This window comes from Hemicordylus capensis, chromosome 1 (assembly GCF_027244095.1).
Source record: "Hemicordylus capensis ecotype Gifberg chromosome 1, rHemCap1.1.pri, whole genome shotgun sequence".
NCBI lineage: Eukaryota > Metazoa > Chordata > Lepidosauria > Squamata > Cordylidae > Hemicordylus > Hemicordylus capensis.
The window spans coordinates 21,557,693-21,584,056 of NC_069657.1; the positions used below are offsets into that span (position 1 = coordinate 21,557,693).

The window sequence follows — 26,364 nt, forward strand, 5'->3', positions numbered from 1 at the left end:
GCACAGAATGTCTTTAAGTATATTAAAATTTTGTTACTAAGAATATATATAAAACTGCCTTATTAAAACTTTTGTCCAATAAATGTTAGTGATCCCCACACACTGGAAAAGAACCCAAAAATACAATTTCAATGACATAATATTTCATTTGAAAGCAAGTTGGAAGGAATTATGTTAGTTTGTGCCACATGCTAGAAAGAAGGAACAAGAATCCTGTTAAGTCCCTGGCTCTGGGATCCCCAAATCCCAATTCTTCGAGTTTGTTTAACTGGCCTCCTTTATTCTGTTGGATAAGGTATTGCAGAACTTAGAATGATCCATTTGGTTTAGGGCGAAGACAGATGTAGGATTTTAAGAGCAGTCACAAAAACTCAGAACTGTTTTTTTAAAAAAAATAAGCACATGTACATTTAGCAGTATATATATTCATCCCACACTTTACAAAAAGAATCACTAAACATTTAAAAACCTTTAGCAAAACTGCTGCAGTGACTGGGAGAGGGTGAGTTGGTAATGTCACTGGCACTAGCCAAGAGGCACCCTTACAGCTAGCTTTTCACTATTCAAGCAGAATGAAAACTTTCAGATCAGGGTTTTCCAGAACAGAAAGAAAATATTTGTTTACAAAACACTGAAGGTGCTATCAACCTGCTTTCACCACTTGTAAAATATTTTATCTTCCTTCACCTTTATTTTTCAGATACTGCTATAGGGACTTGGGAAAGAGAGCTGCAACAGATAGTGGGGAGCGGGGGGAAGAGGGGGATGAATAAGAGCTGTATTTATTAAAGTTTTTCACACAATTGTTCCTGAACACCCCTCTCCAATCTTTTTAAAAGCAGGATATAGTTTGTACACATTCAGCTTCTACTTCCTTGTCAAGAGGATTAGAACCTTGTACATTAAAAATGAAATAAACCAGACATCCTGGTTCTGAATAAGAAAGTCGATTCTGTCCTTTTGCACTTTGTGGTACAGTCCTAGCTGGTAGCCATGCACATTCCAAGATCATCTCTCAGTTCTATTTTATAAGCTGATTGTTTGCACCACTGGGAAAGGCAGAGCTTTCCATGAAATTGTGGAAAGAAAAATGCGGAAAACTTTAATGGCACAAATCATGAACACGTTTTTTCAGTACAGATGGTGAAATCCTTTGGAATAATGCACGGCATCCCTTGCTGCAATGGAGTTTTATGGATTGGCACCCATGGAGTGTGTGACTCTTTTACTAGAAGACTCAATGTCAGAGACTTCAGGACTTGAATGAGGCACCGAGGGTGAGAGGTAGCCTTGTGAGCTACCTGGGACTGGGTGTACCAGGCCTCTTCAAGCACAAGAAGAGCATAGGAGTGTGGAATATCAGCCCCTGCAATTGGCAGGCAGTATTAAGTCTCTGGATTGGCCAGGGAATGGTACAGCTACTAAGAGCCATTGCCTCCTATCCTTGCTTAGTCAACAGGACAGAGCCTCGTGTCTGTTGCATTTCAGGCACCAGCTCCTGACCTCAAGGAACCCTGAGTTGGAGATTATTCACTCCAGGTCTGGATACAGGTCCAGCTGCCAGTTCAACAAAGCTTGCAACATTGATAGATGTTTTCGTTGGTCCTAGGGAATAAAGGCATGTGTATATGGCACACATGGAAACTGGGTTAACGGCCATGGGCCTCTGCCAACAAGCACTGAATTTCCTGAAGGTAGGAGTATACATGTATTTAAATACACAGTGAAACCTTAATCAGGAAGCAACTTTTAAAAATCCTGAATACTTCTTTGAATCCCCTTAGCCAGTATGTAAGGAGATTAAGGGCCAATTCTCATGTCACTTCTGTGGTCTGCTATTTACATTTCAATATGGCTAAGTCACCAAAATATTAGGTTTTTCTTCTCCATTTTCACAGGATGAACTTTTCTTTGGAATCCGACACATATCAACACACACACACGAACTGTGGTATTTACCATGCCCTGGAGAACTTTAGTTTTCACTGGGTTTCCAAATACTACATTGATGGATTGTGTTCAGAAGAAAAGGTTCTTTGTGCAAAAGTGATAAGGAAAGTCACAAAGGGAAAGTTTGTGAAGTCAAAATGAACATAAAAGAATCAGCTCTGACTGGGGTCCACTCTTGTGATATATGCCATTTGACATCGATTGGCTTTATATCAGTTCTATTGAGTTAATAGTCACGGACTCCCCAACAGTGTTGCCTCTAACAGGGATTCCCAGATGTTGTTCACTATAATCCCCAGAATCCCCAGCTATAATGGCTTTTGCTTGGGGATTCTGGGAGTTGTAGTCAACAACATCTGGGAATCCCTGTTAGGAGGGAACACTGCTCCCCAAATAATTCTGGGGATCATAATCTGGTAAGGGTACTGACAATTTTTCATTAAGAGATCCGCAGAGCTTGCCCAGAAGTCTGCATATAGAACAGAATTCCCAGGAGAGAGGGAATTATGGTTAAACCAATTTAAGCCAAGATTCTAGCATTTGTGGCTCTATTCACTGCATCTGATAGTGCCTCAAATATAGCAGAAGTTCCACAAACACCCTCAGCACAGGTTAAATAATCAAAATAAGACATCATGGTGTGAGGAATAATATTAGCATTAATCACAAGATGCACCCCTCCCATCTGTTCCAGCCAGTTCCGGCCCAGTCTTCACATCCCAAAATGTATGTAAAATTATTCGCAGGATCAGACAAGGGCTGACCTGTGCAAATATATGTGTGTGTGTGTGTGTGTGTGTGTTTAAAATGTCATGAAAATAGCAATAATATCAACACTGGAGCACATTCAGCCTTGATGAAAATAGTGATCATCTCTTTCTGTCTTCTTTGGAGATGGCACCTGGTCATACCAGGGCAGAATATGGACCATGGGTTATGTGCACAAATATAAGCTAAATCCAGCCAATCAAACTGACACGAAACGGATTCACTCTACAAACACTGATGAATAGCTATTTGCGTCCAAGAAATGTACATATTAAAGAGCTCCTTAATCTTTGACTCATTTTCTTTAACATGTGTTGAGTTAATAAACAGCTGGCTGATTTGAATTTGCATCCCCCCCCAAAAAAAAGAAAAAGAGGGGTGGGGGGTGGGAAGGTTTGGACAAAGGGATAAATAGGAGTCCCTGTTCTGCACCACTAAAAGGCAGCCTTAAATTTTCATATAGCCCAGATTCTAAAGTGAAACTCGTGTCTCTACACAAAAGAAGGTACAAAGTCAGGTGGTGACATTATATTACAGCTATTATCCATAATATCACAGTGCTAGTTTTTCAAATGGCTAAACAGAAGAGGTTTAATCGATTTAAGGTGTCCCGTTATGTAACAATGCAAACCCTTTGCCTTGCTGCCAATACCCAACAGCAGCTCTCCCTTAATAAGGCAATTTCACTTCAAAGTGCTAATTGCAACAAATTGAGTGTTCCCCCCTCCCCCTTGTGGATTTCATAGTAGTCACTGGAAGGCACTCGCTAAGGTGCTCCATTGTTTCCAAAGAAAAGGTAAATGATAAGAATCCCAGCCTGAAAAGGTACACATTGAAAGGAACAGTTCTAAAGCCCATGTACTCCTCCTCAGGTAACTAACTTAATCACAAGAAACCCGTTCCCAGGTTTAAAATAGATCGCTTTGACAGGTCTTCGGAATGTGCTAGCTTTCCAATTAGGTTCACACCAAAGCTTCAACTTCTGGCCGCTGTCATTAGTCGTCGCCTTCAGTTCTGATTCCAGCGGATTCTGTACTGTCACCCATTTCTTGGTGTGCTAGAGCACCTGTGGAGAAAATAGTTTCCTGGATGTTTACTCTTATTCATTTATTTAAAATATTTATACCCTGCCCCTCCAGTACATTACTGCTCGGGGCGGCTCACAACATTTATAGAACAGTTACAATATTAAATCAGACTAATAAACTTAACCAAATTAAACAAGTTAAAAATCCAAGCTAAAACCAAAACCAAAATTAGCTTTTAAAATCCCAAATTAAAATCTTAAAGCTAAAAACTAAGAATTATAAAAACGAAAAACTAAAGAGCCTACCAGATATATACAGCAGGTGAAACAATAAAAAGCCTCTTTTTAAAAGATGTGTTTTTAGTTGTTTCTTAAAAACACTGAGAGAGGAAGCATGGCTAAGCTCTTAAGGGAGGGTGTTCCAGAGCCGAGGGGCCACAACCGAAAAGGCCCTGTCTCTAGTCCCTGCCAACCAGATCTCTGTTAGTGGCGGGGCCATGAGCAGGGCCTGAGATGATGAGCAGAGGGCCCCAGCAGGTTCATATGAACATAATGAACAACCTTATATTGAGAGCCAAGACTGGATGGATGGATGGATGGATAGATGGGGCTGAAGCTTAGTGGTGGAGCATCTGCTGTGCATGCAGAAGGTCCCAGGTTCATTCCTAGGTATCTCCAGGTAGATCTGGGGAATGTTCCTGTCTAAAACACTGAAGAGACCATACCAGATAGTACAGACAATATGGAGCTAAATGGGCAAATGCTCTGACTCAGTATAAGGTAGCTTCCTAGATACCAGCTTTGCAAGATATATATGGAAATGCAAAAGCACTGCAACATTAGCCTGGTGGCTACTTGCTTCTCTGAAGCACTCTTGGGAAGGGGTGATTTGCTATGGAGAAACAGTGGACAACATCCAGACTAAGTCCCATTGAAATTACTGGGATTTAAGTTAGAGGTGATTAATTTGTCTCATTGATTTCAATGGCTCTTAGTCATGACTGACTAGTCTGGATGTTGCCTGGTGTTTGGAGGAGAAGCATAACCTTTTCTCTTGAAAAGGTTCTTCTAGAGCTGCACATTCCTACAGGGCTCCAGAATCTATGGACAGGTTCACATGGAAGCAGAAGGTCCTCTAGATCAGGAATTCTCAACGTTGGGTCCCCAGATGTTATTGTACTTCAACTCCCATAATCCCCAACTGAGGGCCACTGGGGCTGGGGATTATGGGAATTGAAGTCCAATAACATCTAGGGACCCAACGTTGAGAATCCCTGCTCTAGATAACCTGGGACCAAGGTGTCTACAGGACGTTCTGCTCCCATGTGACCATGTCCATTATTTGACATCGTCATCAGAGGTCCTGACCCGGGCACCGGTGAACTGGATCAGAGGCAGTAGTTCCCTACAACAAGGATTCCCCAATGTTCTTGACAAAAGTCCCATTATCCCCGGCCAAAGGCCATTGCAGCTGGGGATGATGGGAGTTGTAGCCAACAACATCTGGGAATCCCTATTCCCGGAAACACTGGTCAGAGGTACTCTGCATGGAGAACTGGGTTTAGGTCAACCCTCCATGCAGGATTGGCATGGAGCCTCCAGGGATGGGCATCAGTCTCCAAGGTGACCGTTGAAAGCAGTTCTGGATACTTTAAGGGCTTGACAGTATGAAAAATATTGGGGGAAATGGGGCCGGGGAGTGGGGGGAGGAATCTTCAGGAATTGTTTCAGTCAAAGCTGGCAACCAGTGTCAGGGCCTTTTCTGGGGAGGCCCCCCAGCAAAGAACTGCCTTACTAGAGGCAATTGTATGGTAACATCAAGACCTGACTTTTCTCCCAGGCTTTTTAGTGGATGGTTAGGTTTTGTGCGCTGCTGGTTATACCTTTTCTGTTCTATTGCTATTTTAATTGCCGATTTATTCTGCTTTAAACAATTATGTTTTGTACTGAGTCACTTGAACACATTATTTTAAGTGTCGCTCCACTTCTTTTCAGCTGCCTTGAAAGACCTACTAAAAAGGCAGGATAAAAAAATGTCTGAAACAAACAAATAAAATAAAGTTGGCTACAAGAGTGGAGGCATTTCAGGGGGAAGTGGCAGGTGGGGGAGGACTGAGACCCTTCCCCTTGTTTCTCTGCTCAAACTGCCCTTCTCCAAGCACTGAAGCGAGGAAGCAGCCCTCAGACTAACATTACATGCAGCTGCGTTGCAGTATCTAATTCAGGCTTGAGTCAGACTTTTGGTTCCTAGAGACCAGGAATAGGCAATCTTGGCTCTCCAACTGCTGTTGAACTGCAACTCCCATCAGCCCCAGCCACAATAAACTGTAGCTGGGGATGATGGGAGTCGTAGATCAACAGCAGCTGGAGAGCCAAGGCTGACTACCCCTGCTCTAAACCACTGTTCCTACTCGGATTGGCAGCATCCCTCAAGGTCAGAGGCCAAGGTCATTCCCAAGGCTGGTACCTGCGATCTTTAGAAACAGTGACCTTCTCCATGCATACCTGCTTTGCCACTGAGCTGTTCACACACCCATACCATACACACACTCTGAGCAAGAGCTCCTCAGCCCATGTTTACTGTTCATACTAGCAACTGGCAATGGACCATTCTTGAAAATTGAGAGGAACTAAAGGACACAATCCAGCCAAAAAACTGGCCCTATCCACCCCCAGCACAGTACCTCCAGTGACTGTTGCTGGTGTCTATCTTGTGTTTCTTTTAGATTGTGAGCCCTTTGGGGACAGGGATCCATCTTATTTATTTGTTATTTCTCTGTGTAAACCGCCCTGAGCCATTTTTGGAAGGGCAGAATAGAAATCGAATGAATGAATGAATGAATGAATAATAAAATCAAGTCTCTTAAGGACCATGCTTATGAAGCTGCCTTATACTGAGTCAGACCATTGGACCCTCTAGGTCAGTATTGGCCACACTGACTGGCAGCAGCTCTCCAAAGGTTTCGGTTTCTGACTGGAATCTTCCCCAGCCCTAACCTGGAGATGTCATGGATTGAGCCTGAGACCTTCTGCGTGCAAAGCATGTACTCTACTACTGAGCAAGAGCCCCTCCCCTGATTTCATCTGCCCTAGTGTTCCAGTGGGATCACACGTCCGTAGCTTTGGCTGGATTGTTCCAGTTGGATCCACTTAGGGGCCATTAATGTGTAGAACCAGGCTTCTGTGTACACATCCCTAGGTAGATGGGAAATTACATGCACAAAGAGGTGCCATGCATAGGTTTCCCTAGCCCAGGGCTTCCCGGATTGTGTTCCCAGATGTTCCTGGACAACAATTCTCATATTTCCCGTCCGCAATGACCTGTGGCTGGGTATGATGGGAGTTGTAGTCCAACGAAATCTGGGGATCCAAGGTTGGGAACTCCTGCCCTAGCCTGATCTGACAGCCAGGGGTGCATGTGCCTAGTCTTGTCCAATAAGCTGCCATCATGCTAATCAGCTGCAGCCCAGCTGAGCAGCATGTCGGCCAGCTTATTTGAGAGGGCTGCCCATACACAGCCTCAGTTGCCACATGAACACACACACTGAGGCTGTGCTCACACGCAGCCTAACCCAGGCTAGGGAAGGCGAGCCTGGGTTAGGTGGCGTGTGGGAACCACTGGGATCGGACCCAACCCTGGCCTGGCAGCGCTGCCTAGCCTGGCTTTAAACCGGGGTGAAGGAAGCAAGTGCTCCCTTAACCCAGGCTCTGGGATCATGTGACTGCGCAGGCTGCTTGCAGCCCATGCCGTCAGAGAGATGGGAGTCAAGCGCGCCATTGCCTGTGGAATCCTCCCAATGCACAGTGGGATACCCGGAGGCCAGGACCCATTGTCCCGGCCTCTGGAGATTAGGTCGTGTGGGAGCATGGCTAGCGTTCCTAGCAGGGATCGCCCGCTTGTCTGCTGGGAAGGTAAGGACTGCGCAGGCTTTCCCCCTGCCTGCCCAGTCGTGTGAATAGCTCCATAGTGAACTTGGGAGCCACTTCTCCTTCAAGAATCAGGAACATAAGAAGCTGCCACCTACTGAGTCAGACCACTGGTCTATTAAGCTCAGCACTCTCTACTCTGACTGGCAGTGGCTCTCCAGGGCTTCTTCAGGCAGGAGGTTTTCTCAGTCCAACCTGGGATGGAACCTGGGACCTTCTGTGTGCTAAGCAGAGGCTCTCCCACTGAGCAGCGGCCCCAGCCCCATTCAAAACGGCGAGCTCTTTGCTGGGGGGAAGCCAAAGGTCTATTTCCAGAACAGTGCCACCTTTCACAAGCCCAACCTGCCATTCCAGCCTCGGCTCTGGAAATGAAAGGGATCTTTGTAGCAAGCCCCAGAGAAGCTACAGATGTATATATACGCCAATTCACGCAACCCTTTCTGCGAGTGGCATCGGAGGTTTTCCGGCAGCCAGTGCTGCCTTTTGGCGTGAGGCAAGTCATGCAAACACCGACGGAAGGCACCAAAGTTAATATGGATTAGCTTTATGAGAACTTTCATGTATAATCACCTTAAGATTTTCTTTTTCTTTTTAAGCAGAGGAGGGGGGACCTCCATGATGGAAGGAGGAAGGGCAAGGCAGTCATCAGAATGATGGCAACTGTCAGACATCTGTTCTAAGAGCTGAATGACATGTTTGCCAACAAGCCACAGGTTTGGGAACTTTGCCTGCCACTTTCCCCCGCAGACCCTTCCTGCTGCTACTTTTCTACCAGTTCTGCTTTCCTGATCCATATCTGCAGCATCAAGTGAGGAAATGCAACCTGGACTGATGTATGTGAGAATCATAGCAAGATGGCACTGTCCTTCTACAAGCAGACATACACGCCCATTCACACAACCATGCATACCCAGGTCAGAGGCTCTACCCAGGTACATATGCTCATGTGAATGGGGTGGCTGTGTAGTGTTTGAGAAACTGTGTTTTCTACCCCCATGCTTTGCAGCAGAGAAACAGAACTGAGATTTCTCATGGGTTGAGGAAGTTGTGGGGAGTGGGTATCTTGGGTCTAGGCTGGTAGAAGGATGGTTTTGGGGTGTAGGTGTCATAAGCTGCCATTATTTGGTGTGTGGAGTTTTATTAGTGTCTGGGAGTGATACTGGGAGTTTTGATGGTGTCTGGGGTATAGGTAGCTTTTAGCTGCCATGTAAAGACCTTCCTGTCTCACCTGGCTTTTATCAGGGGTCTAACTCAGGGCTGCACCTCCTGCAGATGTTGGATTCCAACTCCCACCATCCTTGACTATTGGTCACTGTGGCTGGGAATGGTGAGTTGTAGTCCAACATAAGCTGGAGGGCTGAGGTTGTGCAGCCCTAGTTCAAGTGCTGCTATAATCACTCCCTGTTACTGCACATTTTACGTGTTTATCAGCTGCTATTTATGTATTCTGTGTGCATTTATTTATTTTGTTGATGACTTTTTATCAGCGATTTAATTATTTTATTACAGTTTTGTATGTTGTGGGTACTTCAACTAAATGGGAAGGGGGCCCAGAATTATTAATTTGTAAATATATTTAAATAAATTCCTTGACCTGTAGTTGCCTCTAAACATACACTTCAGACCAAAGAGATTGCCTATGTTTTACAGGGCAGCCCAGGAACACCAATCACAACACAGTAAATTCAACAGTAAAGCCAAAATACAAAATGTGGTATGATGATGCCTCCCCTTTCCCTTTATATGCAACGTATAAAAGAGGTGTGCAAAACAAGTGGATCATTGGTGTATCCAACAGCCACATAAATCGTGAAGCTGTTCTGATTTGGGTAAGAGAAGTATTTGTTCCATGTGGGACTAACTTTCATGCACATAAAGAAACCAGGAAGTGGAGCATTCACTAAGGTCCACCAGTGAAGGCCTGAGGATTCACCAGCTCATCATTCAGTGAGGTGGTACAGTCATACCCTTGCATTATTTCAAAAGACTTTTTTGCTCTCCAGGTTAGTTAATATTATGCATACTTCCAAGATCCATTTGCTGCTGTTGAGCACAGACCCTCTGACTAGCAAGACCCTTTTTCTCATCAGACTTCAGGTCATCCGGCGGCCAACGGAGTTCTCCACTTTCGACATCCCCTGTCTCAGATGGCTCTACCACAATGGATGGTAATCTTTTCGACAGCTTAGGGTACTTTTCGTGTGCATCTGGAAAAGCCTAAGACAGTAGTGATATATGTATGTTACATATACATTTTAAAAAATCATTATTGTTTGTTTTCAAATTCTCTCTTGCATTTTTGCTAATCTGTTGATTATAACCCTGTTAACTGGATAAAGTGGTTATTCTCTCATATTTGCAGGGAGGAGCAACTGGCCCCATTCAGCCCCAGCACAGTGTCCTCCTAGTAGCTACTGCTGATGTTTACTTTGTGTGGGTTTAGACTGTGAGCTCTTTGGGGACTGGGAAACATTATTATTATTATTATTATTATTATTATTATTATTATTATTATTATTATATTTTTCTATGTAAACCACTTTGAGCACTTTTTTCATTTAAAAGCAGTATATTTAATTAAATAATAATAATAATAATAATAATAATAATAATAATAATAATAATAATAATTCCCCTGCATGGTCAATATTTGCACAATATAAGGAGAAAATCAGACATCACCAAGACCTGGCAATGGCTTAAGAATGGCTACTTGAAGAAAGAAACAGAGGGTTTAATACTGGCTGCACAAGAACAGGCACTAAGAACAAATGCAATAAGAGCCAAAGTCGAAAAATCAACAACAAACAGCAAGTGCCGCCTTTGTAAAGAAGCAGATGAAACCGTGGACCACCTCATCAGCTGTTGTAAGAAGATCGCACAGACTGACTACAAACAAAGGCATGACAAGGTAGCAGGGATGATACACTGGAACATCTGCAAAAAATACAAGCTACCTGTAGCCAAACATTGGTGGGACCATAAAATTGAAAAAGTTGAAGAAAATGAAGATGTAAAAATATTATGGGACTTCCGACTACAAACAGACAAACATCTGCCACACAATACACCAGTTATCACTGTAGTCGAGAAGGAAGAAAAACAAGTCAAAATAATCGACATAGCAATACCAGGGGATAGCAGAATAGAAGAAAAAGAAATAGAAAAAATCACCAAATACAAAGATCTACAAATTGAAATTGAAAGGCTGTGGCAGAAGAAGACCCAAATAATCCCAGTGGTAATTGGTGCCCTGGGTCCAGTTCCAAAAGACCTTGAATAGCACCTCAACACCATAGAGGCCACAGAAATCACCATCAGACAATTACAAAAAGCAACTTTACTGGGAACAACCTATATTCTGCGACGATATCTATAGCAGCAACAACATTGACAATAAAATCCAGCCATCTCAGGTTCTTGGGAAGGACTCGATGTCTGGATAAAACAAACCAGTCAATAACACCTGCCTGACTGTGTAAACAAGAAATAATAATATTAATAATAATAATTTGACATATCCTGCAAGGGTACATCAGCCCAGTAACATTGCACACATGTAAGCTGTGCAAATGTCACACAAGGGTAAGTCTGTTATTTCCAATGGGCTTAATTTGCTGCAACATCATTTGTGCAATTTTTGTGTTTGTGTTATTTGCACAGCTTGAATGCACATGATGTTACCGGCCTGACATACCCTTGCACGGTATGTCAGCTAATATATTTTGTTTGTTTGTTTATTCGATTTCTATACCCCCCTTCCAAAATGGCTAATGGCAGTTTACATTAAAACAAAACAATTAAAATCAATTAGCAGTTAAAAACAGAGGTTGTAAAACACCATAAAACAATTAAAACATTCAAAACAGATTAAAAACCCTGAGAAAACCAGGTTACAATGTTAGAACCATTCACAACAATTTGAAAACCCTGGAAGGCCAGACCAAACAGATAGGCTTTGAGGGCTCTCCTGAAGGCCAATAAAGAATCCAGACTATGAATTTCTGCAGGGAGTGCATTCCACAGCCCAGGAGCGGCTACAGAGAAGGCTGCCGGGTCACCACTCAGATGCACTGGTGGTAGCTATATTCAAGGCAGTTTGCAATAAGACCCGGCACAAAATACTAACATTCAGTATTACAATAAAAGATAAATGAGCAAAAAAAGATACAAATTCATAGAACTCCACATCCTGTTGTACTGTCCTGAAGCCAATGAGAGTGAAAAACAAAAGACAGAAGCCAATCACAGAGTGAAGGACAAAGTGAGGACTTCTTGTCCTCCCTTTGTCTGATGCTCTGCCTGCTGGGACTAGAAAACATACCACGGCAGGGCGAAAAGGGCGAGCCAGGAAAGTTGTTTGGGAAACTCCGCCCCCCCCCAAACCCCCGACTTCAAGCTGAAAGTTCTGTTCAAAGGACATCTGGGCCAGACCCACACAGAGAAGTTCCTGGTGGATTGTGTCCCCCCCTCCCCCGTTAATTAGCGGGAGTGGTGTGCCATTTGCATTTTCTTAACCGCTTGGAATGATCATCAAACACAACCAATAGGGGTCAAAAAGTTGAATGACCTGCTATTCCAAACTGCCTGAGAACTTCCAAACACACACACACAAATGACCTTCCTAAGAGGGAAGCTACACAGCATCGAAATGAGGAGTAGTGGTGGTGGTGGATCTGATTGTGGGGAAAGCAGCTTCTTTCTGATCGGTAAACTAGAATGTCATGTTTTCTTACAACTGGGTCAATTGCTGAACAAGATCTTTTACCCTGGCAGGGGTAGAGCTGCAATTGTACAAGGGGAAACAAATGTCTCCCCCTGAGAGAGAGAGAGGGACTCTCCGGATGGGTAACAGGAGTCCATCTTTAGTTTTTGTCCCTGGGCTCAGTCTAACCTTGCTACACCCCTGTGCTCTGGACTAAGCTGAAGGAGACTGAATTCAAATCAGAATAATGTTTGACTAATAAGCAGAAGGCTGCCGGTTCGAATCCCCGCTGGTATGTTTCCCAGACTATGGGAAACACCTCTATCGGGCAGCAGAGATATAGGGAGATGCTGAAAGGCATCATCTCATACTGTGTGGGAGATGGCAATGGTACCCCCCTCCCGTATTCTACCAAAGACAACTACAGGGCTCTGTGGGCGCCAGGAGCAGAAATCGACTTGATGGCACACTTTCCTTAAGTGCTGGTAGACCGGGCAAATTTACAGTCGGCAACTGCAGTTGTGCCAAAAATGGGGATTTCCACAATTGCAGCGGTGTGCTATAGCAGGGTTTCTTAATCTTGGGCCCCCAGATGTTGTTGGACTACAACTCTCATCACCCACAGACCTGGCCTTTGTGGCTGAGGATGATGGGACTTGTAGTCCAACAACATCTGGGGGCCCAAGATTAAGAAACCCTGTGCTGTAGTGCTCTTGTGCATGTGTCCCCATTAGAACAACGGAGTTGGGCCACAGCTGCACAACGGCAGGCATGCTTGTAGTAGTGCAACATTAGTCCCAGACTTAGCGCAAATGTTTTGTGGTGGTGCAGCATCTTCCAGCAAGCAGTTTGTTCCTCTGGATTCTAATGGAGCCCTTGAAAGTCCCCCCTTTTACCTTTAACAAAGCGCCTCTGCTCCTTTGCTGTTCCCCTCCTGCCTTCCAGATGATTGCATGTGCCAGTCTGCATCTCATTTGGGGCCTCTCTGAGCACCCACATGCAGAGAAAGGCCCCAAATGGAATGCAGACCGGCACATGCAGTCATCTGGAAGGCAGGAAGGGAGCTGCAAAGGAGCTCTTACTGCCTCCAACCCACCACGCAGTGGTGTTTTGTTAAAGGTAAAACTGGGAGAACCTTCCCCTCACCCGCCCCACAGCCACTGTGGCTGCCACCATCCCCCAGAGAGGGGCAGAAAATCCTTGACTACCTACAGGGAGCAAAAAGCTTAATCCGCCCCACCGAGTCGGCCGCAAGGATCTGCTAGTTCCAGCTAGTTAGCGTCTTTATTACATGTGGTTTAATGTGTGGTGTTCTAACTTATCTTCCCCCCACCCCTTTTCAAACCCAAGCAATTACCCCTTTAGTAAGATAAACCACCTTTTGGGTTTGTAACTGCTGGACTGTGTTTGGCGTGTCTAATCCCGAAACTCCCCACAGCTTAGTTGTTTGGGGCATGCTGTTATAAAAGGGGGTAGCACTGGAGCTAGCCAGCCTACCCATCAGGAGGGCCGTTACACGGATGTCAGCCATGATCTTCATGTTGATGTTGAGTTGCTTCAACCAAGGAAGAACATGTATACTTGAAACATGTCAGAACATAGGGAAATCAGCTTTGTAATAAATATTTTTGGCACCTCTTGGGTTTGCTTCTCTACATTCTGATGTGGGGTGTAAGCCTCATCCCTTTCTGGTTGCACCCAATTTTCTTGGGCGAGTGCTGTCAGAGGCTATAGTGACCAACTCTCCAGTTAGAGCTGCCTCACCGTGCTTTTTAAAAGTGATTGTCACATCACAAATAAGCTATTTGAAACTACCCTCTGACAGGGGCGTAGCAAGGTTGGAGTGGGCCCAGAGACAAGATTTTAAAATGGGCCCCCCCACCAAAGTCCAGGGCCTCCACACACCCCAGGCCCCCAAGGATTTAAGTCTGATATTCCAAAATAAGTATGCTGCCTGCAAATACATTTCACTGAACACACACACACACATCACAATATATAGTGATATACATTGAGTACTATACATTTGTATTACTTTTAATGCCTAGAACACACTAGAAAGATGAATTATTAAAATGGGCCCCTCGCTGCAGATTAGCAAAGGAGACTTTCAACCATGCAGGGTGAACCTATGTTTGTTTTCCCAGAATTCTGAACAAATTCAGTCAAGTTTGATTGCAGGAGGTTTTTCACAGGAGGCTTTTAAAGCCCTTTAAGACACATCTCCTCTGGAATGGAGGTGCTGCATTCACATGTTGGCCAGATTTACCCTGAAGTCCCTGCAAATTATTGGGGAGCAGTTCACACACAAGAAAAATAAATAAAAGCACCACACATGCTTCACAGTTCTCACTCAGACCTTCTGGGTTGCAAAACAACTTGAACATAAGTGCATTTATAAATGAATGAATGAATAAATAAAATTAATAAAATACTGTTCCAGAAGTTTTTGCAATTTTCTGCCATGAAACAAGCCACTTATAGGACTTTTTAGATAGTTTTTTTTAAGTCAGCAAATTTTCAAAGCTGTTTCAAAATAAATATTCAGAGACTTCTCGGTCCCTCCCCCCCCCCATCCAAGCCCTATGGCAAGCAGATCCCTATATATGGGGGGGGGGCGGGAAAGGTAACCACAAAAAGGAGTTCACACTCTACCTGGCAAATGCTGGTCTGGGTTGAGCAGGGCAGCAAGAGGTCTTCTGCTGCAGAGAACACTCTGGCTGCCTCCTCCTTCCTAGCTTGCTTGGGCCCTACTCGAGTTCAGGCTTCACTGCGGCCTACACGGAGGCCTCCGTGGAAGCCCCGCCCACCCGCCGATCAGCTGAGAGGCGGGAGAAAAGGAGCTCTTTGCAGCTTGGATTCCGGGCCAGCAGAACAAGCAGGAGAGATGGCGAAGAGGGCAAGTGGCTGAGAGGCTATGGGGCTGGGCAGGGGGCAATGGGGAGTCACATGAGGTGCCCCTGGGGTGCCCCTCCAGGCAGTGGGGCCCCCAGACAACTGTCTCCCCTTGCCCTATCATTGTTACGCGCCTGCCCTCTGAAGACTTTGGTCCACCTCTCCCACTGTTTCCTCAACATGGCCTGCTGGCAAAACTAGTTGCTGACCAGATGCGGTTGTCATGGAGGTAATGGCAAGAGGAAAAGGGTTTCACATTCACCGCTGATCTTGGGAAACAAAAGACGACATTTGCGCTGCTAAATCAAAACCTTCATCTTCAACCCTTTGTGCTTCCCCGGCATTGCCACACTCTGATTTATTCATGATTTATTTGGGTGATGGTTATTTGCCATGACAGGCTATCTAGGCTGCGTCAGTCTGATGAATAATATTGTGCAATGCAAAATCCAATACTTAATAACTCTCTGTGAAAACGGGCGACAATCCCAGCCCAAAGCCAAGCATCAGCTATTACATTCAATTGACACAGATATTTTGCAGAATGTAGAAAGCTTGGTCACCAGAACTTAAAACTGAAGGTTTCTGAAACAAAGTTCACCAGATAATTTTTGAAGCAAATTACTTAGTTGAAACCTTTTCAACATTTTCAGTACATTTGGTCATTTTGGAGGGGGAATTCTCCCTCAAAAAAACCCCACAAAAACAATGGAATAAAATTCTCATGTAAGACAAGACTTCCCTTGAAGGTCTAATGTTTATTGAAAAAGTAGGTGTTTTGCATACATATGGCCTCTAGTTCAATATCTGGCATCTCCAAGTCAGAGGTGGTCAAAGAGCAGGACGGAACTGCCAAGGCTCAGGTAAGGGAAGTAAGAATTCTGGAGAGTCATTGACAGTCTGAGTGGGGCTAGGTAGACAAAATTTAAAAAGTAGGGCTAGGCAGACAAAATAGTTTGACTCAATGAAAGCCCAAACCACACATTATGGGGAGCAGGGACGTAGCTAGGGGAGAGGGGGCCCGTGTTCATCCCTCTCTCTGGCACTACTCCCCCCCGAGTGAGGTAGATAATGAAGAAAATAGGGAGGGTGGATCTGGAGGGCCCTCAGGAGGTGGGTGCCTGTGTTCTTTGAACCCTTTCGCTCAATTATAGCTATGCCCCTGATGGGGAGCCATGTAGATGCTGCTGCTGGTGGCTCAGTCTCCCTCCATCTCTCTCGGGTAATGTGTGACTGAAACATCTTTTTCCTCATGTTCTTCTTCCGCTGCTGATCAGGAAGAAAGCCAGAGGGTTGGTGGGAAGTGTAGTCTTTCCAATGGCTCTTGCCATTTTAAGAGCTCTTGCAAATACTATAACTCCCATGGACCCTGAGGAATTTGCCCCAGTGTGTTGAGAACTCAGCATGTCAGCATCTTGGCAACGAAGTGGGGAAAAGAGGGGGGAAAGTCTGGTGCATGTCCCACATTTTACTCTTGGCAAACCATACACCACGGCAACCTAGAGGGGAGGAGCCCTTCCCTGCTCCTCACTCCAGGAAGCATAGGGTGAGGCTATTCTCATGAGCAGCCAAGAGCGGGCGAAGGCAGCCAAGCCCACTCTTGGCTGCTCGTGAGAAGCAGCAAGAGGAAAGCGACTGCTGGTGCCACCACAACAAACCCACCTGTGGAGTCTGCAGCTTAAATGTGGTTAAAAGAGCAAGCGCTCCTTTAGCCCTGTTTTTTTCCATCTTCTGCCAGCCCCGGCAGCTTGCAGTCAGGGCTGGCAGACTGTGGGGCTCCAGGCTGGTACTGGGGGATACCCACAATGCATTGCATGGTGCATTGTGGGAGTTCTGGGGCGGGGGGGGGGGGAGAAATAATGCATTCCAGTCCCTGACACTCAGTGCTGTTAGAGGTAGGGGAGGATCGTCTGGTTATGTGATCCGCGCACCCAGCGCCCTCCATGGATCGTCTGTAGGGAAGGGAAGGGAATGAAATTTTCCTCCCCACCTGCCCACCAAGCCCTTCTCACAGATCACGAGAAAGGGCTCAGTATGTTGCAGGGGTTAGAGGTCTAATGCAGAGGACTGGCATGAAGAGACAAACTTCTCCAAGCTTAGGCTTTTGAACACCTAAAGCTCATTTCCAGTTTCAAGCTCGGAGAACTTGGGCGACACCACTGATTATGCCCCCCAGTCACATATAACAAAGTTGCTCACCTGCACACACACACACACAAAAGTGCAGCTGCACAAAATCCCAAAATTATATTGTGCAGCTGTGCACTTCTATCCTGAAAAGTGTGCTTTCAAAAAAGATTGTCTCTTACTAAGAAATGCTGCTGAATTGTTGCTAGTAGAGGGACTAAGATGAAAATCTGGTGTATAAAAGGATACTCCTTCATTCATGATGCAACAAAGTAAGGGCTGGATTGATTTTGGTGGCTGACATACTGAGCACACTTTCATTTGCCTTGTAATGAAGTGCGTGCACAATTGTGCAAGAGCGCTCTTAAGCAGACTTGAAAAATTGCGGACGTGGTATTTCATGATGGACAGCAGTGGTCCATCTAACAGGGATTCCCAGATGTTGTTGACTACAACTCCCATAATCCGCAGCCAAAGGCCATTGCAGCTGGGCATGCTGGGAGTTGTAGTCAACATCTCAGAATCCCTGTAAGAGGGAACACTGATGGATAGCCACTAGAAATAATGGCTGTCAATCATGCAACTCCGTGCAATTTCATGCATTTGCACAAGAGTGCTCTTGTACAGTTGTGTGAACACTTTGTTACAAGGCAACAAAGGCCAGCCTCTGAAACTGTCCCCCAACTACCAGAGGAACATTGAAAGCTGCCTTATACCAAGTCAGACCATTGGCCTATCTAGCTCAGTATTGTCTTCACCTGTGGTTCCCAACCAAGGTTCCTCCAGATGTCGCAGAACTACAACTTCCATCATTCCCAGCTACAATTTATTGTGACTAGGGGTGATGGAAGTTATAGTTCAGCAACATCTAGAGGAACCCTGGTTTGGGAACCACTGATCTACACAGACAGGCAGAGGCTTCTCCAAGGTTACAAGCAGGAATCTCTCTCAGCCCTATCTTGGAGATGCCAGCCAGGGAACTTGGAACCTTCTGCATGCAGGTACTCTTCGCAGAGCAGCCCCAGTCCCCTAAGAGAAATATCTTACAGAGCTCACATGTAATCTCCCATTCAAATGCAAACCAGGGCAGACCCTGCTTAGCAAAGGGGACGATTTGTGCTTGCTACCACAAGTCCAGCTCTCCTTCCTGCACCACCATGTGCGCCTTTATTCCATGGCTTGCTGTCATCCTTGCTCGTCATATCGTGTTAATCTGGAGAAGGCATGCTACTTTGCCAGAGAGAGGATGTCTCATTCAGAATGTCTGAGATGTGTCAAGCATATTTTTGGCAATAGAACAGTGTAAATAAGTCTGTGTAGTCTGTCTGGCCACCTGTTAAGTAGCAATGACAGTCATTCTTAGTCTCATTGCTCTAAGCACTCCAAGGACCCCGTGGGATCAAAAGTCCACCTTTTCAGATGAAAAGTCCAGCATCCTGTTTCCTACAGTGGTCAATCAAATGTCTCTGGGAAGCCCACAAGCTGGACATGAAGGCAAGAGGCCTCTTTCTTCCCCTCCAGCAATTGTTATTCAGATATACTGCCTCTGAACATGGAAGTTCGGCATAGACCTTCGGCATTCAGATGGTGAATCTGTCAAGCACAAGCCAGGGGCGATCCTGTGTCAGGGAATTCCATGCATTAATGATGTGTTGGGTGAAGAAGTACTTTTGCCTGTCCACCCTGAACCCCCTTGCCAATCCATTTTATAAAGTGACGATGGATCTATGCTGTAAAAAGTGTAACATTAAGGATGGCATTGTTTCCGGGACACAGTAGACTGGTAGATAGGTAGAGAGATAACCACACCCACACAGGTTATGTTTCTCTTCATTTCAGAGCGCTGATGAAAGTAGATAACACTGGCTGTTCTTAAGATTTTAAGCAGCCTGGAAGGAAGTGTCAGAAAATTCAGACATTTATCAGGAAGCCTTAAAGTGTTCTGACTGCCATCAGCAAATGTCCAAATGTCATTTTCATTTCTATCATGTATCTGTAGAAGACATTCAGCATGTCATGGGGTATAAGTGTTAAAAATGAGCCTTGTGACATTTCTGATATTTCCCACTGTGCCACCTAAAAGCTCAAGAATTACCAATAAGTGTTAACAATATTCTGACACTTAACTATACTCCACATGCGTGCATGCACATGTGGAGAGAGAGAGGGAGGGGGGAGGGGAGAGAGAGAGAGAGAGAGAGAGAGAGAGAGAGAGAGGGGGGCATTAATTAAGCAGGCATAGAAGGATGGGATTGATACCAGCGCTATCACAAGCATCGGCCATCAACGTGATATCCCAGCAACACACGCATTTCCTCATGAGAAGACGTCAAGGTCTTATGCAGTGTCCGAGGAACATGCCTTTTACTTTCTAAATTTTATTTTGTTTATTTTTACATTAAATCCCGCTCTTAAATTTAAACCAGGGTGCTAAAAATAAATGAATTTATACACGTTCTTGTTTGCAAGGGCAGGGAGCCAGTGGTAGACCCTGACTAACTGCTTATTGGGCCTGTGTGAAGCTTCAGAGGGGCGGAGCTATCATTGGGCGAACGGCTTCAAAGAACCCAGGCCATGCCCAATCAGGGGCCGTGCTTCGCGGCCCCAACACGCCCCCCCCACGTCTGACGTCAGACGCAGGGGTGCTAGTTTAGCTCCCGAGTGGGGGGCACTGTGGGGCCATAGCTCAGTGGCAGAATAACTGCTTTGCATGCAGAAGTTATTAGGCCCAATCCCAGGTAGGGATGTGCATGGAACCGGCTGCCCAGTTTGGTTCCAGTCTGGACCAGACTCGAACTTGACTGGACCAGTTTGGTCCAGCGCCCCTTACAACCCTGGTACGGTCCGGACTGGGTGGGGGAGGTTTCACTTTTTTTTTAATTTAAAGGGTTTTTTTAACCTTTAGCCCCTTTGAGGGGCTTCCTCTAGGCTGCGGGGGGATCTGTGAAGGTTCCCCTTCCCCCAGCCGGCCTCCCTCATCACCGCCACAGCCCATTCTGGCCCTGTTTTCAGCCTGTTTGGGTCTTCATATTTTTGCGCGATGGGCATTCTGCCTGCTGCCATGCATGCACAGAGGCCATTTGCGCATGTGCGGCGGTGGGCAAAATGGCCACCGCACAAAAATACAGAGGCCAAACGTGCCAAAAAAAGGGCCAGAACGGGCTGCAGTGGTGATGAGGGAGGCCGGCGGGGGGGGACCTTCACTGACCCCCTCCACAGCCTAGAGCAAGCCCCCTGAAGGGGCTAAAGATTTTTTTAAAAAACTCTTTTTTTGTTTTTTAAATCATGAACCCCACAAACCGTCAGGGGGGTTCGGCCCAAGGTCGGCCCAAATGGGGCTTGGGGTTGTTTCTACCACAGAACCGTCGAACCGAACCATTTCGATGTAGAACCAAACCCCACTCGAACTGTTCGCACATCCCCAATCCCAGGTAGGGTGGGCTGGGAAAGACTCCTGCCTAAAACCTTAGAGAGAGGCTGCCTATCCATGTACACACTACTGAGTTAGGTGGACCAAGGGTCTCACACAGTAGGAGGCAGCTTCCTATGTTCCTATCTGAAAAAGTCCATTTGCAGAAATTGTTTTTTAAGTCATCTTGGAGAGCCATGGAGCCTTCATCTGACAATACCAAACTCACTATTCTTTTGCATGTTGATCCTATTCCTCCATAGTGTGCGGTCCTGTGCCTATAAATGTCTATCATCCATGAGAGAAAGCAGCTCTCCAAGGCTTAAGACAGAAGATCTTCATCGCTCTGCTATCTGAGAGCTGATCTTATGGGTAGCAAGCACGACTTGTCCCCTAAGCTAAGCAGGGTCCACCCTGGTTGCATTTGAATGGGAGACAACATGTGAACACTGTAAGATATTCCTCTTAGGCAATGGAGCCACTCCGGGAAGAGTATCTAGGTTCCAAGTTCCCTCTCTGGAAGTGTCTCCAAGATAGGGCTGAGAGAGATTCCTGCCTGCAACCTTGGAGAAGTCACTGCCAGTCTGTGTAGACAATACTGAGCTAGATAGACCAAAGGTCTTATTCGGTATATGGCAGCTTCCTATGTCCTACACTAGGGGTGCGGCGGGGCACTGAGCCACGGATCTCAAACAAATAAATCAGGAAACAAACCTATCTGTAGAAATTATGCTTGCACTTGGAGAACTGACGACCCTCAAATGCATCACTTTTCCACATAAATATCCATCTCAATTCAAAGTTGTCAGGGATTGTTACTGTAAAATAATATCAAAAGGCTAACCAGCAAGGTTAACCAATGGCATGATTGTCTTCACTTCGTAACATTGTGCAAAATTGTTGCAGCAGTAATGAGCTGCACATCTGAAATACTGCCTGCTCAGTCCAAAAGCCTGTATGTATTTTACATCTCCACTTGGTTGGTGGTAAACCTCACTGGTTCTGTTCAGAGCAGCAATGCCAGTCCTGCTTTGCATGGAATGCTGTTAACTTCCATTGAAATCAAAAGGAATTTAAACACCAGCTTCAAGAGAATGGTAAACAAAAATGCAGGCACCTAAGTCCTGATCAGATTTTAAATATTTAATTCATATTAATTTCATATTAAATTAGAATTAAGTGCATGCAGTGTCCACCTCTTGCTTGTTCTACAGAGTTAAATAATACATGTTAAAACAAAATAATGCTCACTGGCTTTTATTTATTATTTAATAAAATATGTCTAGCCTGCCCCTATAACACATTGCTATTTGGAACAGCTTTACGATAAACCAACAATAATAAAACAAGCATAAAACAAGCTGTTTTTATTGTTGTTGTTAAGAATATTTATATACAGATTTCCAACCCAGGAAGTTCACAAGGTATTACCTAGCAAAGGGCATGAGAAAATGAAAGGGGGGAAATGTTCCCTGTTACAAAGTAGGGATGTGTAAATTGATTCGGATACAAATCAATTTGTACCCAAACCTAGCTGATTCGGAGACAAAACAAATCACCCCTGTGGTCCATTGGCTAGATTCAGGTACAAATCAAATCGCACCTGATTCAATTCAAATTGATTCAAGTTTCAGATCCCTCCTATTAATTCCCCCAGATTGCCAGCTTTCTTTCTTTCTTTCTTTCTTTTAAAAAAAGCAAAGCTCTAGCCCTTATAGAAATGGAGTTATGGAGCAAAATGTGTGGTCACTATTTTTCAAGTGTTTGGATTCTTTGGTGTATAATAACTTTCACTCAATGAATCCTTATGAGGATTCATTACACACCTTCATTTCTTCTATTCATTTTGACTGTCTTTTCGACAGCGCCAACTGTCAACTGCCATGTGCCAGCTAGACCCCACTCCCACCGACAAGGCAGTAGGGTACTACTCAGTTTAAGTTAAGTGCCTAATGGGTAGAGGCTACCACCTAAATTGCAGAGGAATTGGGCAAAGTGCTGATTTTTGGTGAATTGTTGAAGTTTTAGTGTCTTCGGGGCAGATTTGGGTCATAAAGTGGGATCTGGGGTGGAAGAGTGGGGTGGGGTGGTAGTGCCTAATGGGTGGAGGCTACCACCCAAATTTCAGGGGGATTGGGCAAAGGGCTGATTTTTGGTGAAATGTTGAATTTTACGTGTCCTTAAGGTTTCCCCCTACAAGGTATAATGGAGGTGTATTGCTTCATGTTGGGGGGGGGAGGGGTGGCCTAGAGTGGTGTGGGGTTGGTGGTAGTGCCCAAGGGGGGCAAGGAAGCTACCAGAATTTTTTCAAAAGATTTGCGCAGAGGGCTGATTTTTGGTGATTTGTTGAAGTTTACACATCTTTAAGGTTTTTCTCCATAGGGAATCATGTAGGTTTCAGCAGCCCCATAACTGAAATTGGGGGGTTCTGGGGTGACCCAGAGTGAGTGGCAGTGTAGTGAACAGAGGGTGCCAGCCACCCCCATGGGTTTCTAACCCATGGGGTACAGGGTTCTGTTATTTCTGAGGTGTTCTGAGTGTGGATTCTCTAATAGCAAATGAGAGTGGATTCATGGTTTGTATTGAAAATCTCATTTGCTACCAGAGAATCTACACCCAGAATTTCAACAATTCACCAAAAATCAGACCTTTGCCCAAATCCGCTGCAATTTGGGTGGTATCCTCCACCCATTAGGCACTACCACCCCATCCCACTCTTTTGGCCCTGGGACCCATTTTTTGATCCAAATCGATTCGGATTCAGATTTATTCGGATCCAAATTGAATCTGGGGTGATTTGGATGGGTCAGATTCAGACCCCAAAACAAATTGGGGGTGTTTCAATTTGGATCCAAATTGAAATACAAAAAATCTGAATTGCACACCCCTATTACAAAGGACTCAGAACCCAAAAAGAAACATGAGAGAAACCCCAGCAATACCTATTGGAGGGATTCTATGCTGGGATGAATATTTATTATTTTTTAATTACATTGAGGGTTAGCCCTGCCAAATATAAGAGAACCACCACCTTGAAAGGTGCCTCTTTGCACAGCTAGCAAGGTATACAGTATGTATGTGTATTATTTGCATATAATTACCTGGCTAGAAGTGCCTCCTTCTTCCTCAGGCTGGCTCAAGGTAAATTCCTCCATAACAGGCTCGCGTGTATTCATCACCTCTGTCATGCTGCAAAGATCTGAACAGATTTGGACAAGTTCTGTTTAGAATGTTTAAAGCAGTATAAAAATGCTATGCCCGTTGATTGAAACCACAGGGAAAGACTTGACACCAATGCCTCCTAAGCCCCCTGCACCATCTCGTTCAGGGCGCCCTCAGAGCAGGATCCAAGCTGTTCTGGCCAGGGTCTGCTGCGGGGAGCGCTTTAAGAATCCTACCATTATGATGTCTGTTTGGAATTCTCAGGAACGCTGATGCTATTCTAGGCGGTTATGAGGTTCTGCCCCATAGAACAGCCTGCAGCAAAAAGCTGATGAAAATTCTGGCAGTTCTGCCCACTGGTCTCATGCATTTCATTATGAGGGAACACAGAGCAGGGCTCAGGTTGCCATCACCTGTCTCCTTCTCCACCTGTTTGGGCACCCTTTCACAAAACATTAGTGGCCTCAGTGAGCTGGGGCAGTTCTGCCTATGGCAAGGGTAATCGCACATACACTCACACTCCCCTTGTGGGCTCCATAAGGGCCAGGCACGGGTCTAAAATGACCTCCTCCCTTTTTTGTTTAAAGCAGGGTAGCTACTATATACACCATCTCATTAGTTTCACCCAGGACAACAGAGTCCTTTTTTTCTGTACCTGCAGGCTGGCTAGAGGGGAAAAGATAATCTGCATCACAATAAGGAAGTGTAGCATGCAAACCACTGCATTGCAAATACAGTGTTCATTGCTTTTTCCACTGAAGCTACGTGCTGGGAGAGATTCAGGATAGAAAGAAGCAAACACTTCTTTACTCAGCAAGTAGTTAAACTATGGAACTCGCCGCCACCAGATTTGGTGATGGACCCCAATCTGGATCATATTTAAAAGAGGATTAGACAGATCCATGGAGGATAGAGCTATCAATGGCTACTAGCCTGAATAGCTGTATATTTCCATCAAGATCAGAGGAGACATGGCCATGAACAGCAGGTGCTAGGGGACACCCATGGGAGGGCTTTGCCCTCGTTCCCTTGCTTGCAGGCTTACCAGATGCACATGGTTGGCATGGAGCAGGATGCTGGACTAGATGGGCCTTGGGCCTGATCCAGCAGGGCTGTTCTTATGTTCTTCTTATGTGTTGTGAATCTGAGAATCCCTGGCACACACTGGCTCGAATACTGTGCAAAGTTCTGAGCCAGTCGTAATGCAACATGCATGCTGTTGCGCAACTGTGCTCTTACACAAACACAAAAATTGCACAAACAGTTGTGTGATGGTAGACCACTCTTTCCAATGGCCGTACCATCATGCAACTGCATTTGCATGATTTTCGTATCTGCACGAGAGCACACTTGTGCAGTTGTGTGCATGTTGCATGTGACTGCACAAAGCTCCGTTCAGGTTGTATGCCAACCAATGTATTGTCTATGTGGCAGGGTATCTATATAATTAATTCACTTAGCTGGCATGTGTGTCCTGAATTTGGCAGCGGAACTCTCATAGGAACATAGGAAGATAGGAAACTGCCATATACTGAGTCAGACCATTGGTCTATCTAGCTCAGTATTGTCTTCACAGACTGGCAGCAGCTTCTCCAAGGTTGCAGACAGGAATCTCTCAGCCCTATCTTGGAGAAGCCAGGAAGGGAACTTGAAACCTTCTGCTCTTCCCAGAGCGGCTTCATCCCCTGAGGGGAATATCTTACGGTGCTCACACATCAAGTCTCCCATTCCTATGCAACCAGGGCAGACCCTGCTTAGCTAAGGGGACAAGTCATGCTTGCTACCACAAGACCAGCTCTCCTCTCCTAGACACATTGTGAGAGTTCCGGCCTTGGGCGAGAGTTGAGAGGGAAGAAAAAATGGTGGCAGGCTGCAAAACGGCCAGAAGAGGTGGCCTTGGTTGGCCACTGGGAGGCGGAGGCGGCGGGACGGCCAAGCTGTCCAAGGTACGGAAGAGGCGGCGGCCCGACCTGGTGTGAGGCAGAGGCGGTGGGACAGCCTGGCCTGGCCAGGCCACCCCAGGTATGCAAATGGCGGTGGCGGCGGCAGCAGCCCGACCTGGCGGTAGGCGGCAGCAGGATGGCCTGACCGGGTCAGGCCAGGCTGTCCCAGGTATGCAAATAGCGGCAGTGGTGGCCCGACCTGGAGGTAGGCAGCAGCAACACGGCCTGGCCGAGTCAGGCCAGGCTGTCCCAGGTATGCAAATGGCGGCAGCGGCGGCCCGACCTGGCAATAGGGAGCAGCAGGACGGCCTGGCCGGGTCAGGCCAGGCCGTCCCAGGTATTGAAGAGGCAACAGCCCAGCTGGGTCTGGCCTGGCTGCCAGGAGCAGGAGGCAGCGGTGGGATAGCCAGGCCCAGGCGAGGGAAGAGGAGGCACCAGTAAGAGGAAACGG

The 26,364-nt window shown here is 45.7% G+C and overlaps 1 long non-coding RNA gene across 7 annotated transcripts in view; it reads right to left on the bottom strand.

Moving 5' to 3' along the window:
* Nucleotides 1–3,231: 3,231 nt before the first annotated feature.
* The window catches only part of LOC128332970 (uncharacterized), an 89,964-nt gene continuing 66,831 nt past the window's right edge, over nucleotides 3,232–26,364 (bottom strand). For all 7 annotated transcript variants that reach the window (XR_008310796.1, XR_008310819.1, XR_008310812.1 and 4 more), the window contains 3 exons: nucleotides 23,910–24,007; nucleotides 9,697–9,889; nucleotides 3,232–3,784 (listed from right to left, as the gene is read on the bottom strand). This is a non-coding gene — a long non-coding RNA (uncharacterized LOC128332970). The remainder of the gene's footprint in view (nucleotides 3,785–9,696; nucleotides 9,890–23,909; nucleotides 24,008–26,364) is intronic.